Genomic DNA, 14,181 nt, shown 5'->3' with positions numbered 1-14,181 from the left:
CTTAACTTTTCAATTTTTTAAATTAAGGAAAATAAAAGTTTCAATGAATCATGACACTTCCAAACATATTTATTAGTATTTAATATATAATATATATGATTAAAATTTTTAATGGGATTTTTCAAAAATATAATATATATTGCTAACAATTTCTTTAAAAAAATAGTTACAAGACTAATAACCTTAATTATATGGTTTTTTACCTAAATAAATTTAAAAAAATTATATACTAAAATAGGTTGTCAGCTGGATTGTTTACGAAAATGGTATTTTTTTTCAGTCGCGCTTATCTAACAGACGCAACACCTTTTATTTATATTAAAATATATATTTTTTTCGTTTAATAAAATATTATTTTTTCTCGAATCAGTATATGACCCATGTAGAGATACGAAAATGGTATAGGTTTGGGTTGCGTTTATCTGGTAGGCGCGACTGGTTGTGCCTATCTGACAGGCGCGACTGGTGAGTCCTACAGGAGCATCTGGTGTATATACTCCCCCAAAAAACAAATAAGCAACGGACACAAAATTTAGTAGAGCAACAGACACAAAATTTAGCAAAACGGAAGTAAGAAGATAGGGAGAAGAAAGAAAGAAAGAAAAGAAAACAAGAAAAAGGATAAGGTATTTTAGTTTATTTCTTTTTAAATAGAATGTAGAGTTTTTTTAGTAATTTTATTATTTGAAAGTTATTTAGTTAGGTTATTAGTTTTGTTTGCTTTTGAATGAAAAATTTTGCATTAAAATTTTTATATAACTTTTTTTCTATTCGAAACTGTTTTGAGAATTTTGAATTTTTTTTAACAGATCTAGTATTGAAGATGGAGAATCAGTTTTTCGTATGCTTTTATTTCGATGGAGAAATTTTGACAACAACCGTGGGATGTATATTTGAATATCACAAACAAGTAGCAACGAGATTTAATAAAAATATCTCATTTGATGATATGAAGGAAAAAATTAGTGAAAAATTTTATAGACGTTGTGGGTGAAGGATTTCGAAACTTTTTTACAAGTTTCCAGTTTCAACGGATCCCATAAAATTCACCGAAATGGAACTTGTAAATGATGAAGACATGGAGACAATGGTCGCTCTTTGTTGTAGGTGTAACACCCCTAACCCGTATCCGTCGTCGAAACAGGATCACAGAGTGTTACCAGTACATACTGAACATTTACAGATTAATCAAAACATTACTATTCACTTTCTGAGATCATATATATATAACGACCTTTATTTCGGCCCTCGAAGCTCAACATGAACATTAAAATCAAGTCGGAACTCAACTGATTTCTCATAAAAATTTTCTCTTAATTTTTTTTTTAAATTTTACTTGTGAACAGTACCCACACGCCCATGTGATTAGGCTGCGTGGATTCCACATGCCCGTGTGGCTTGGGACACGCCCGTGTCCCTTGTCCGTGGAGCTTTTTATTTATGACATCATCATCAATTTAGGGGCACACGGCCACATCGCACGCCCGTGTCCTAAAGTCGTGTTCCATATACGGCTGAGACACACGGTCGTATCTCTGCCTGTGTGGTCAATATCTAAGCTATTTTCCAAGCCTTGGTCAACCTTAATCTCTTACACACTTATACAAAATCAAAAGCACATAACATAGTATTCATTTAATGATTAAACATTCTCAATTAAATTGCAAACATAGCATTTGTATGTCATTATACATGTGTCTCTCATACTCATTTTACCTTGTCTTTTATGGTACCACTTATACTTTTATACCATGATTACCATCTTACCAAATATTTTCAGCTTAATCATCAAGCATTCATATTTAAAGCTATATCATATCTTTATAAATACTACATTTCAAACGCGCAAAATAAAATACTTGCCTTAGACATTTCAATCCAACTTCATACCCAACAAGCATCATATTGAAACTAATCATATATATACATGTCATGATATGTATCATTCTCATACTGTTTTCTTATATACATATATCATTTATTTTCCTCCTCCTCCTCTCCATTCCACATCCTTAATGTATATAACATTCTTGTAAGTACGATTTCACAATTTACTTATTAATGCTCACATCAAGCTGTTTACACGAGTCATAGTCACTAAATTATTTATAATTTGAGCTATAGAACTCCAAATTAAGATCCGTAAATTTTTCTGAAACTAGACTCACATATCATTCTACCATAAAATTTTCAGAATTTTTGGTTTAGTCAATTAGTACAGTTTATTCATTTAAGTTTCCCCTGTTTCACTATCCGACATTTCTGACCTCTCTTCACTAAAAATTAATTATATCACAGTACAGAACTCGGATAATGTTTCGTTGATTTCTATTGAAAATAGACTCATTAAGGATTCTAAGCATATAAATTTTAGCCTCTAATTAATTTTCTCCAATTTTTGGTGATTTTCCAAAGTCAAAACAGGGGAACCTGAATTCATTCTGACCTTGTCTCACAAAATTCATTATATCTCATAATTTACAATTCAATTACTTACACCATTTCTTATGTGAGAAACTAGACTCAATAAGCTTTAATTTCATATATTATTCATCCACTAATTTGATTTTTAAAATTTATGGTGATTTTTCAAAGTTAACCTACTGCTGCTGTCCAAAGCTGCTTTAGTTCAAGGTGTTTATTACCATTTTTCCTCTAAATTTCACAAATCATACAATTCAGTCCTTGCTCAATTAGCCCATCTATTAAGCTAATTTTTCTCAATTAACATTTTATTCCATCATTCTAAACTGTTACACAACCTTTGAAAATCAGAATTTTAACACTAAACCTTAATTCACAACTTTTTCACAATTAGGTCCTAAAATCACTTTCTATTGAATTTACTTGATAAAATCATCAAATAACAAAATAAAAGCTTAAAATTCATTTTATTTCATCATAAACAGCCAATACTTATCAATGATAGCTTTTTTGTCCATAAAATCAAAAACTAATGAATTAAACACTTGGACCTAATTGTAAAAGTCACAAAAACATAAAAATCTCAAAGAAAAGGGCAAGAATTGAACTCACATATGTCAAGGTATGAAGAACCAGCAGCTTTCAGACCTCCCATGGCGTTTTTACTGAAGAAAAATGATGATATCTCTAGATTTTTCAAATTTGTCTTGTTTTATATGTTTAATTTGCAAAATTTCCCATTTTGCCCTTCTTTTTCCTTGTCTTTTTTGCTGATTTTCTTGCCCAACCGTCCAGCCCATACAATTTGGGTCCAATTTCCTTTTAAATCCCTCCTTTTTAATCACTTAAACTATTTAATCACAATTTAATAAATTTTGCACTATTTTTAATTTAGTCCTTTTTAATTAATTGACTAACCAAACGTTAAAATTTTCTAACGAAACTTTAATACTAACTTAATAACACTCCATAAATATTTATTAAAATATTTATAGCTCGGTTTATGAATCCGAGGTCTCGATGCCTCGTTTTAACCCAATTTACCTGATTAATTCTTTTAAATTGCAAAATTCACTAATTAAAAATAATTCTTTTAAGTTCGCGCTTGGCCTATAATTATTACTTGTTAAAATTTCTAAACTTACTCGTCAGATTTAGTGATCTCGAATCACTATTTCCGACACCACTGAAAAATTTGGCTGTTACAGTAGGACTCGAAGTAACCAAAATGCACCGATTTAGTTATTTGCTGAGTTAGCTGGTGTGGAGCCAACTAAAGATCCCACTCCATTGGGTGAAGAAGATGGATCTCAAGAGCCGTGTATGGTGGTTCCAAAATCGTATGTTAATAGTCAATCAACTATACAAGGGATCGACATTGCTCTTAATGCTGCACCCCAGACTGATGTGGTTGGTGATGATGTATAGCATAGTAGTGATCCTTCTGATCATGAAGTCGATAGTGATAGTGATCCTGACGTAGACGAGGTCCCGGATGATATTGACGGTGAAGGCGTGAATGAGGATGGAAACATTAACGCGTCTTCAGTCGGGAACCAGGTTCGTCGTATTGTGATACACAATAATCCTAGGGTACACATGTCTCGGATAGACCCCGATGCGGTGCACACGATCGAGTTCTCGGAGTACCCTGAAATACTACCTGCTCATCGGATGGCCGTATATTTTGATCCTGAGGAGTTGTTCGTGGGCCAGAGATTTGAAAGTAAGGAACAGTGCGTATTTGTCATTAAGCGATATAGCATGAATATATCAATAGACTACGAAGTCGTCATGTCTAAACCGACATTATATATTGGAGAGTGTTGGAGGTCGGCGGAAGGCTACAATTAGCGGATACGAGCTGCATTTATCCAGAAGTCACAGATGTGGGAGATACAAAAATTTGTTAGGCCTCACACATGCATTTCAACACGTATGACAAAAGATCATCAAAAATTTGATTCCAAAACTATTTGTACGTACATCATGCCAATGGTGAAAGACATGCTGACCATTAAAGTTTCGGTACTGATTGCCGAAATGCAGGCACGATTCCAGTATCGAGTATCATACCGGAAGGCGTGGAGTGGAGCACGACTTGTGAAGTAAACTCCAAACCTATAAATTTTACTTGTGAAAGTCCTTCATTCTAATATTGAAATAAATTTGCATTTTAATGCCTATGTGAGTTTGATTTGTGTAACAGCACATTTTTCAGTGTTGTCAAAAAATAGTGGTTTCGGGACCACGACTCCATCATGTCAGTCCATAAATATTAATTATTTAATATTTACGATGTCATTAGTACCGTATTAAATTTTGGTAAAGAAATTTAATCATTAGATAGTTAATTAAGTAAAAAAGACTAAATTGTAAAGGGCGTAAATGTTAGCTTCAATTGGTTTAAATGGTTAAATAAATATAGTAAGGAAGATATGGACCAAAATAGTGAATGAACCATTATAGGATTTAATGAACATTAATGGGCTTATAAATTGTCAACGTAAAGCATAATTAATTAAAAAGGGTAAAATGATAATTAAAAAATTAAGTTAAAATGATAAAAACATAAAAAATTTAGCTATCTTACTCATTAAGTCTTCCTAGCCGAAACACTAAAAGAAAGAGGAGGAAGCAGTTGGCCTAACTTGATTCCTTTAATTAGTTTTGTCCGCTTTTATTTTTTTATGTTTTTTGGCTCGTATTAGCTTAATCTAGCTAACTCGGGGGCTAGTTTGTGAAAATTTCATTTCTTATAAATGTTGTCATTGATCGGTTGAGTTGTTTCTTGAAGCTTATGAGAGATTAATAAGCTTTGTTATTAGTTAAGACTATTTTGTAAAATAATTTTTGATGATTTTTAGTATTAAATTATTTATTTGTAAAGGTAATAAATTATGAGGGTTTGATGAAAAATTAACAGAAAATATGAGGTGTAGTGAGACCTTAGGAGGTTCGGTCAAGGTGGGTTCAAGGTAAAAATGGTTAATTTGCATATTTGAGCTTAGGGACTAAATTGAACAAAAGTGAAATATTGAGGGCAATTTTATAAAATAAAAAAGAACTTAATTGCATAAAATAATTTAATTTTTGTTGTTGATTTAGTTAATTTTATTAGGTTTTATATTGTGGGATGGTATAATCTTGAAACAAAAAGTAGAATATTGATTTTATTGAAAGTTTGCTCAAACGAGCGAATCTACTGATTATACTAAATGCTTGTTCAAAGAGAGCGAATCCACTGATTTTACTGAATGCTTGTTTAAAAAGAGCGAATCCACTGATGTTACTAAATGATTTCTCAAGCGAGCGAATATACCAATTATACTGAATGCTTGTTCAAAACGAGCGAATCCACTAGCTTTACTGAATGCTTGCTCAAGCGAATGAATCTACTGATTATATTAAATGCTTGTTCAAAACGAGCAAATCTACTGATTTTACTGAATACTTGCTCAAGCGAGCAAATCTACTAATTATCCTGAATGCTTGTTCAAAGCAAGCGAATCCACTAATTTTACTGAATGTTGCTCAACGAGCCATATCTATTGATTATATTGAATGTTTGCTCAAACGAGCATTATCCACTGATTATACTAAATAAGATTTTCTGTACTAATGGTTGAACACCAACATTGAAATGATACTCAAGTATTATTCATTGATGGAAGTTGATATATCATGTTTTAAGTTAGTAAAAAATGATTTATTGATTATTAATGAGCTTACTAAGCTTTATGTAAGCTTACCTGTATTTGATTCATTTTTGTAGATAACACTTTTGTGGACTTGAAAGATCGGATCAGTACAAGAAATCACACTATCCAGGAAATCTTGGTAGATTTTTATTTTTGGTTTCATATATATGGCATGTAATAGGGCCCCTTTTTGAATATATAGATTGGTAATTAGCTAGCATGCAAGTTTACATTTTAACTTATGTTGATATGTTTGGTAATCTCATGGAAATATGCATGTCTTTACTTAAGCTGAGTCTGTTCGTCAAGAATGAAATACATTGATATTATGTTGAATTATGGTATGTAATAGGAAATGGTTGTTATGCTATGAATCAAGGCTTTGTATGCTTGTTGGGTATTTGGCGGCTTCATGATAATTCTTGAAATATGCTAGTTGGGTTGACATTTTAGATGGTGAATTTTAATTGATATAATTGTTATAAGTTTAACTAAACTTGTGTAAATGGTTTTTTAATTAATTAGGATCTTTTGGTGGACTTTAATGCATATGATGTAATCTAATGCAGATGCATGAAATGAATGCAAAAAAAAAAGTCTATTCTGATTCAATCCTATTTAGAAAACTTTACTAGAAAATAAAGTTCTTTACATAGAAATGGATTACAGATATTACCTAGCTCTAACGCTCAAAGATTTCACTTTTCTAAGCAACTAAGCCAATTATCGCCCCGGTCTGATTCTAGCTCGTATTTCACGCTTAATACATCTGCTTGGACTGCTAAAGTCTGTAGATGGTCGGCCACCTCTCGAATTTGGGCCACAGCCTCACCCATAATGTAGTCTCTATCTCTAATTTGACCCTAAGATCGATGGAGTTGCTCATTACACCGCTCAATAATTGCTTTAAGAAGCTCAACCCGGAGCTTACTGTTTTGTAGCGCAATCTCAAGTTCTTGGATCTTCCTTTTCAGTTCTTCAATCTTATCTAAGCTCACCTTCAGCTCTATTACAGAGTTGCGGCTTTGATGCTAATGAAGCAATTTTTCTAGTTTGGCTATTCTAGCCCTCAACCCGATCTTCTCATTTTGGGCTTCCGACAGACTCTTCTCTAGGGCCTCGTTTCGCGTTTGAGCCTTTTGAAATTTCTTTTCCCACCGATCAGCTTTGATTTTTTCCTCTCGAACCTCCTGACGCCACAACTCTGAAGTTTTCCCCAACCTGGCAGTTCTCATTGATAGACGTAGCTTCTTATAATTTGTCTTCAAACTATCCAGATCTTCCTAGGCCTTCTTCTTTCCTTTTCTTAATTTCTTAGTTTCTAACCTCTGAACATCCACGTCTAATCTTAAATTTGTTTTTTCCTCTTCCAGCTGCTCAATTCTCTTCCCGAGCTCGAAATTCTTCTTTTTGAAGTCTTGCCTTATGATCTCTAGCTCTGATGGGACTACTTGCAAGTATTCTTCCATTGATCAAGCGCCCTCTAAACTCGGCCTAGGGATATTATCATTAATCCTTTTACTAACCCATCCATTGTATTCAGGAGTCGTCATTGAACCAACAATCAATTTTTTCATCCAGCAGGTCTGCTTCCAAGCATCAAAAATCTCTCGAACCTTTTTCTTATAATTGTCGCCTTTATACGAGAACTCATATTGAGCTAGTCCGTATGTCACCGGTAAATTGCCTTCATTTGTACTGCCTTAATACGAGTAAAGGGGCATATCCAACAGCTCTCTAGATTCCAAGAAAAGGTACCCAATCAAAACTTCCACACCGATAAAAGATCCCGTTGGGGACCATCCAAAAGGCTCTCCATTCAACATCCTCCTCTTTGAGATTTTGAAGAATTGCCATCCACCTTTCTTCTGATATGTCTTCCCTCATTTGCGTAACTGCTTCCTCCTTTAATGGGGAATAATTCTCAGAGAAGACTCGGTAAGAGACTTTGCCCACCTTCCAGAAATGACCATGAAACCATACCAACAATAACTGCGCGCATTCGATAAATTTGCCTTCACCTGCCCTCCGACACATATTCAAAGATCTAAAGGTCTCGGCTAGAATTGCAGGTACAAGTGTGACCCTTTTATCAAGTCGACCAAATAAATCGGCGACTGCTTCATCTATATGCCTTAAAGCTTTAGGAAAGATTACCAAACCATAAATACTCAAGGCGAATACGTCAACTTTCTTCTTTACATCTGGATGTGCTAGGATCAGGTCCCTCAAATTCACCCAAGGAATGCATTTACCACCCCCTTTTTGCTGAATTCAGGCCGTAACCCACTGTTCACTCATCCCGGTAATATTCATTAATTTCTTCACAAAAGTTGTGACATTAACAGCCCTAGAGTAAGCTTTGTCAACTTGGATCTTTGGACAGTGAAGCAAGGTGGTATATTCTTCCACAGTGGGTACCAAGTTCACCTTTCCAAAAGTGAAACAACTATAGGCAGGGTTCCAAAACTGAGCCATAGCCCAAAACAAATGCTTGTCTACCTTGATGTCGAGCAATTAGGGTAGATCACCATAATTATGGTAGAACAACTGCTTAGTCTCATCATCCCAATGGGCCCATATACGGACAGCCGCATTATCCTCTACTTTATCAAGAAATTTGTTCTCCATGACAAGCCTTCTAACTTAGTAACTAAACATGAATCGACACCTCTTTAAATATGCAATGTCATGCAATTACAGCCAAAACAAAACACAACAAGTCAATATCATATACAAATGATAAAACTCAAAGCAAACAAAAAATAGTCAAACATCTATCTGGGTAACCACTAAGGTTTAGCATAGCTTTACCTACGGTGAGCTCCTAGAGTTCACTATATGCAGTTTAGTTCTAAAGAAAAGGTACATGAACCAGCAGATTCCTCAATCCTCACCCATTATAGGCTCATATGGATCGAGTTCAGCTCAGGGGAATACATTTCCCTATGGCCATGCAGAGATGAAAATCTCACGAAGACATAGGTACGGATGTATCCTGAACACAGTCCACTAGCCCATACAGAGGTGAAAACCTCACGAAAGCATAGCTTCTCACTCCCACTTAATTGGTATAACCACAACGGTCATGTAATGTAATACAAGAGTATTCTATGAGACTCAAACCACAACAATCATAAGGATCACAAACAAATGTCACAAAAGAATCATGATTTTTAAATCAAATTTTCAATTTACGATAAAAGGACAGAAAATAATCAATTTTACGACTCGACTCTCTTATTGTCCCCAGTGGAGTAGCCAAGCTGTCGAAACCATTTTTTATATTTTAAAAAACGATGATCGACTTTAAAAATGAAATACAGAGTCGCCACCAATCCTTTTTGTTTAAGTGTGATCGGATCACCCATAAGACATTTTATTTTATTAAAATATTGATTTTGGCCTACGAAATTCAAGAAAATGGGTTCAGGAGTCGGTTACGTGCAAGGAAGGATTAGCACCCTTGCAGCGCCCAAAATTGGTACCTTATTCATTAATTAATGTCCTAATGTCAAAAGTTTAAAAAGATTTTGAAATACAACTCCTTTTAAAAATATTTGAATAACTCGAATTGGATGTTGAGATTCTCTTGTTCCGAAGAAATAAAATATCATATCCAGCACGTTAGGATACGACATTTCAAACCCTCGATACCAAGATCATCTCATGATTTTCAAAACTCGTGCATTGAAATTTTAAAATGATATTCGGTTATTTGGTCAAATGGTAAACCGAAACCCAGCACGTTAGGGCACGATTTCTCGAATTTCCAAACACAAAATATTGCCTTATTTTTTAATTGAAGAAAACATGGACGGAATTTTAAAAGGGTATTTGGTTATTTGGTCAAACGACAAATCAAAATCCAACACGTTCGGGTACGATTTCTCGAATTTCTAAACACGAAATATTGTCTTGTTCTCGAAAGGTTCCTTTCATCACTATTTAAAATAAAAAGAGTTGATGATTTAATTAAAAGATAATTCATTAGATTAAAACATTCAAATGGCCACTCATAGTAAAAAATTTACAACATGCATAATAATGATGAGATATTATCTTGCCAAAACACATTACAAAAGCATTAACAAATCATGGCGTTGGAAAGCATAAATAATCAAATATGATACAAATGAACAATATAAAAACAATGAATTCAAATTGCGACACACGAGGCAAATAATCATTCAATATACATTATTCCAATATTCACACTTACAAAATTTTAAGATGAATTAAACAATATATATATAACCAAAAATGAAAAATAAACATAAAAGTTTAGAATAAATAATGTATATATAATTATTTTAAATAAATAGTAAAACAAATTTTAATAAACATTACATTAAAACAAGTTAAGATAAATAATAAATAAAAATAATATAAAATGAATGGTATAAAATATATTTTTTAAATATCATATAAACAAATTGAAACGAACACTATAAGGCAATTTTGAATAAACAATATACAAAATAGTTTAAAAGAACTTATTATGTAGAAAAATCTAAGATAAATAATATATAAAACTGTTTAAAATATAATATACTTATATAAGAAATAAATAAGTAAAATATATAAAACAGTTTGTAAAGAAAATGAATTTGAAATTAAATGTATCCTGGATCGAGTTGAAAATAAATTGAAATTAAAGGGCAAAATTTAAACAACAACAAAAAAATGCAGGGCTTGAATGGAACGCGCGCAAAGCTATGAGGGCTGAATAGGAAATTATCCCTCATCCTAAACGGCACCGTTCTTTTAGGGACTAAATCGAAACAAAGTTGAAATTAAAGGGAGAAATTAAAATAAAAGAAAAACTGGATTAAAACATAATAGAAATGCGGAAGGACCGTTCGCAAAATTATCCCCTCCCTATGAGACGCGCAGATCCTAGGAGAACCCGGGTCAGGTCATCGGGTTGTGCCATGAAACGACGTCGTTTCAATGCCAACACTCACGGCTTAAACCGACGTCGTTTTAAACATATATATGCGCCAAAAATTTGCCGTAAGAATTATTTAGACAATTATTTTCTAAAAAATTTAAAACCCTTTTTTTAAAACTCTCTCAACCCCTCCGATTCGGCTGATCCAAAAAACCCGCCGTCCGACCGTCCGACCACCATTTCACCACTGCAGTCGGTGGGTGGTGACGTACGAAGGCCCTTTTTATCCCCGTTTAAAACCAAGACTCGAGGATTGCTAATTTCAGCCCCAAAATCCCATCTCAAACTCCGATTTTGACGAAGGAGATAAGGACTCCGATGGCACATTTTTAGAGGTAAACCCCTCACCTTCTTTTTTTATTTTCTCATGCAAAAGAACTACATAAAAGACCAAAGAGAAAAAACAAACTGAAAAGAAAAGAAATGGAAACCGAGATCACCTTCCAATAATTCTTTTTGGTTGCTTTTTTTATTTCTATTTAGTATGCGTAAGTAATCTTTTATAGTATACAATCGGCCTCCTTTTATAGCCGAATAGAGATCATAAATTAAAAATACAAATTTTTATTTTTCTACCGTTGGCTTGTTGTAGTCTGTTTCTCTTTTTTTTCTCGCAAGTTCGACTGACGTAGAGATGGCCGTACGGAGGAAGAGGCCGTTCGTGGGGTAACATGGAGATGCGCTGGGGACCCTTGCTGAGGAAGCTGCAGCGCTGGTCCTAGGGTTTCAGTTTCTGAAACCAAAATTTGGGCCATTTGGGCTCGTTTTAAGATTGGGCCATTTGGCTCATTTTAGAATTGGGCCATTGGTTAGTGCCCATGCATACTGTTCACAAAAGATTAAATCCCACACCTGAATTTGCTAAACTAAAGCACTATTGATAACACAAAACGCGCCACGATTCAAACTTGCCTTGCTTTCTTCCCGATCTATACCTTGCAGGCGCAAAGTACACATGAAGAATTCGACCACCAGAGAATTAAAGAAGGAGAGAAAAATTTGATTAGATCACCACAAATTTACACTGCCAGTGAGCAAAATGATGCAACAATGAGATCCTTGCGTAGCCAAAACGTTCAACAATGGAGGAACAAAATCAGCAGAAGGAAGAAAGAAAATCAAGCAACGAGTTGTAAATGAATAGAAGGGGAGACACAAAAAGAACAAGGGTTTCGGGGAAAAGTATCCCCACTATAGATAATCTCAATACAGTACACATGTATACAGTTCACAGAACACAATTCTAGCAGTAAAGCACACACGGTTCACTAAACACTAATTTAGAAGTTCACACATAGACACATACAGGGTTGCAAACAAATTCGCATAACATAAGAGGTTCGCAGAGGTTACAAACATATCACATAAGACAAGAGGTTTGCAGAGGCGTTCGTAAAGGATTCGCATTCATATTCGTATAAGAAAAAAAGGTTCGCAGAGGATTCGCAAATCACAAAATCACATAGCATATGGTTAGTGCCCATGCATACAGTTCACAAAAGATTAGGTCCCACACCTGCATTTGCTAAACTGAAGCACTATTGACAACACGAAACGCGCCATGATTCAAACTTGCCTCGCTTTCTTCCGATCTATACCTTGCAAATTAGGCCTTGGGTTTGTTCTTAAGCAATACTGATCAATTAGTTTGTTCTTATCCTTTGGGTTTGGGCTAGGATTGGGTCAAATTAGGTTTATTTTAGATGGGTTAAAAGTTTGGGATAAATTTGGATTTGTGCTAGGTTTAATGTTTGGGTTTAGTTTGGTTTAGGCCTAGTAATTTGTAAATGGACATTGGACCCATAAATAATTTGGTTTATTATTTATTTCTGTTTGATTTTATTTTTTTTTTGTATGGTTATGGTATGGTATGAGCCCAGGCAGATTAGGCCTCTTACAAAAATGTTTTAAAATTGTTGAGGCACTTACAAGAGCAACGACACCAAGTATTTACAATTTATGTTGATAACTGCTCAAGGTTTTATAATTTGTCGTATTTGAAGTTAGCAATTTTTTGAAACAATATAGTTGGGCCATGAATTAGTTGATATTATGGACATGTATTAGTCCATATTTGAAGATTGATATTATGAAGCAACAAATTTTTAAAGATTATATTTTTTTAAATCAAGCAAATTGGATCTACTGTTTCATGGAGATTGATTTGAATGGCTTCAAAACATATCTTAGAGTTTTTTTATTTAAATCAACCAAATAATATTTTTATAACACTTAATAAAATCAAATAATTAATCTATATGCAATTAAATTAATATGGGAAGTCACTAAATTAAAAAAATGGATAACAGCTACTTACCATTTGAAGTTGTGAGAAGACCATTGCAATTGAGTTCCATCACACTAGGCTAGGCTAATTCCCATATTGCTACAACTAAGTGGATATAAAGCTTTTAATAAAATCCTCAAAATTGTTTCTCAAAAATTAATGGTTTTCACATATATAACAACTCGTTTTTTAGTGGTGTCAGAAACATTAATTTTAGAATCACAAATCCGACAAGTAAATTCGTATAATTAATATTTAAATTATATGAGTCAATAATAATTTTTATATTGAATTTTGATTTGGTGAATTTTAATTACTAAATTAAAAGTCAGTATAAGTGGTTCGGTTCAAAAGTCGAATGGTTTATGAAAATGAGATATTAGGACTCTGTTTCCTTAATTTAAGGCCATAAATATTTTTATTAAATATTTAAAAAATAGTATTATAGGTGAATTATAGTTTGGTCCGGTAATTTTTACAATTAATTACTTGATTAAGGTAAAAATATTAAATTGTAAAAGAGGTAAAAGTTAATTGCTATAGATTTAAAAAACTAAAGGACCAAAATGGTGATTAAACCATGGTCAAAAAGTCCAAGCGGTGAGGAATGATTACCATCCACTGACTTTTGGGCTATTTCCTCATTTAGTCCTCATTAGTTTAGGGTTAAATTGAAATTAAGCTTGTTTAGTTAAAGTTTTAAAATAACTGAAGGACAAATTGTGCAATTAAACCCTCTTTAGATGATAATTATACCATATACTTATATTAAGGACATTTATGGACATGATTTAATAATTTTACAAGTTATATTA

The 14,181-nt window shown here is 33.4% G+C and overlaps 1 long non-coding RNA gene across 1 annotated transcript; it reads left to right on the top strand.

Annotated features, from left to right (window-relative positions):
• The first annotated feature begins 10,580 nt into the window (after positions 1-10,580).
• LOC107962518 (uncharacterized) lies at positions 10,581-12,905 on the top strand. Its single transcript, XR_001701657.2, has 2 exons — positions 10,581-11,414; positions 11,672-12,905. It is a non-coding gene; the product is annotated as an uncharacterized lncRNA (long non-coding RNA).
• Positions 12,906-14,181: the final 1,276 nt, after the last annotated feature.

Source organism: Gossypium hirsutum, chromosome A06 (assembly GCF_007990345.1).
Source record: "Gossypium hirsutum isolate 1008001.06 chromosome A06, Gossypium_hirsutum_v2.1, whole genome shotgun sequence".
NCBI classification, from domain to species: Eukaryota; Viridiplantae; Streptophyta; class Magnoliopsida; order Malvales; family Malvaceae; genus Gossypium; species Gossypium hirsutum.
The sequence above is the reverse complement of the archived record's forward strand: the minus strand, read 5'-3'. Positions and strand labels throughout refer to the sequence as shown.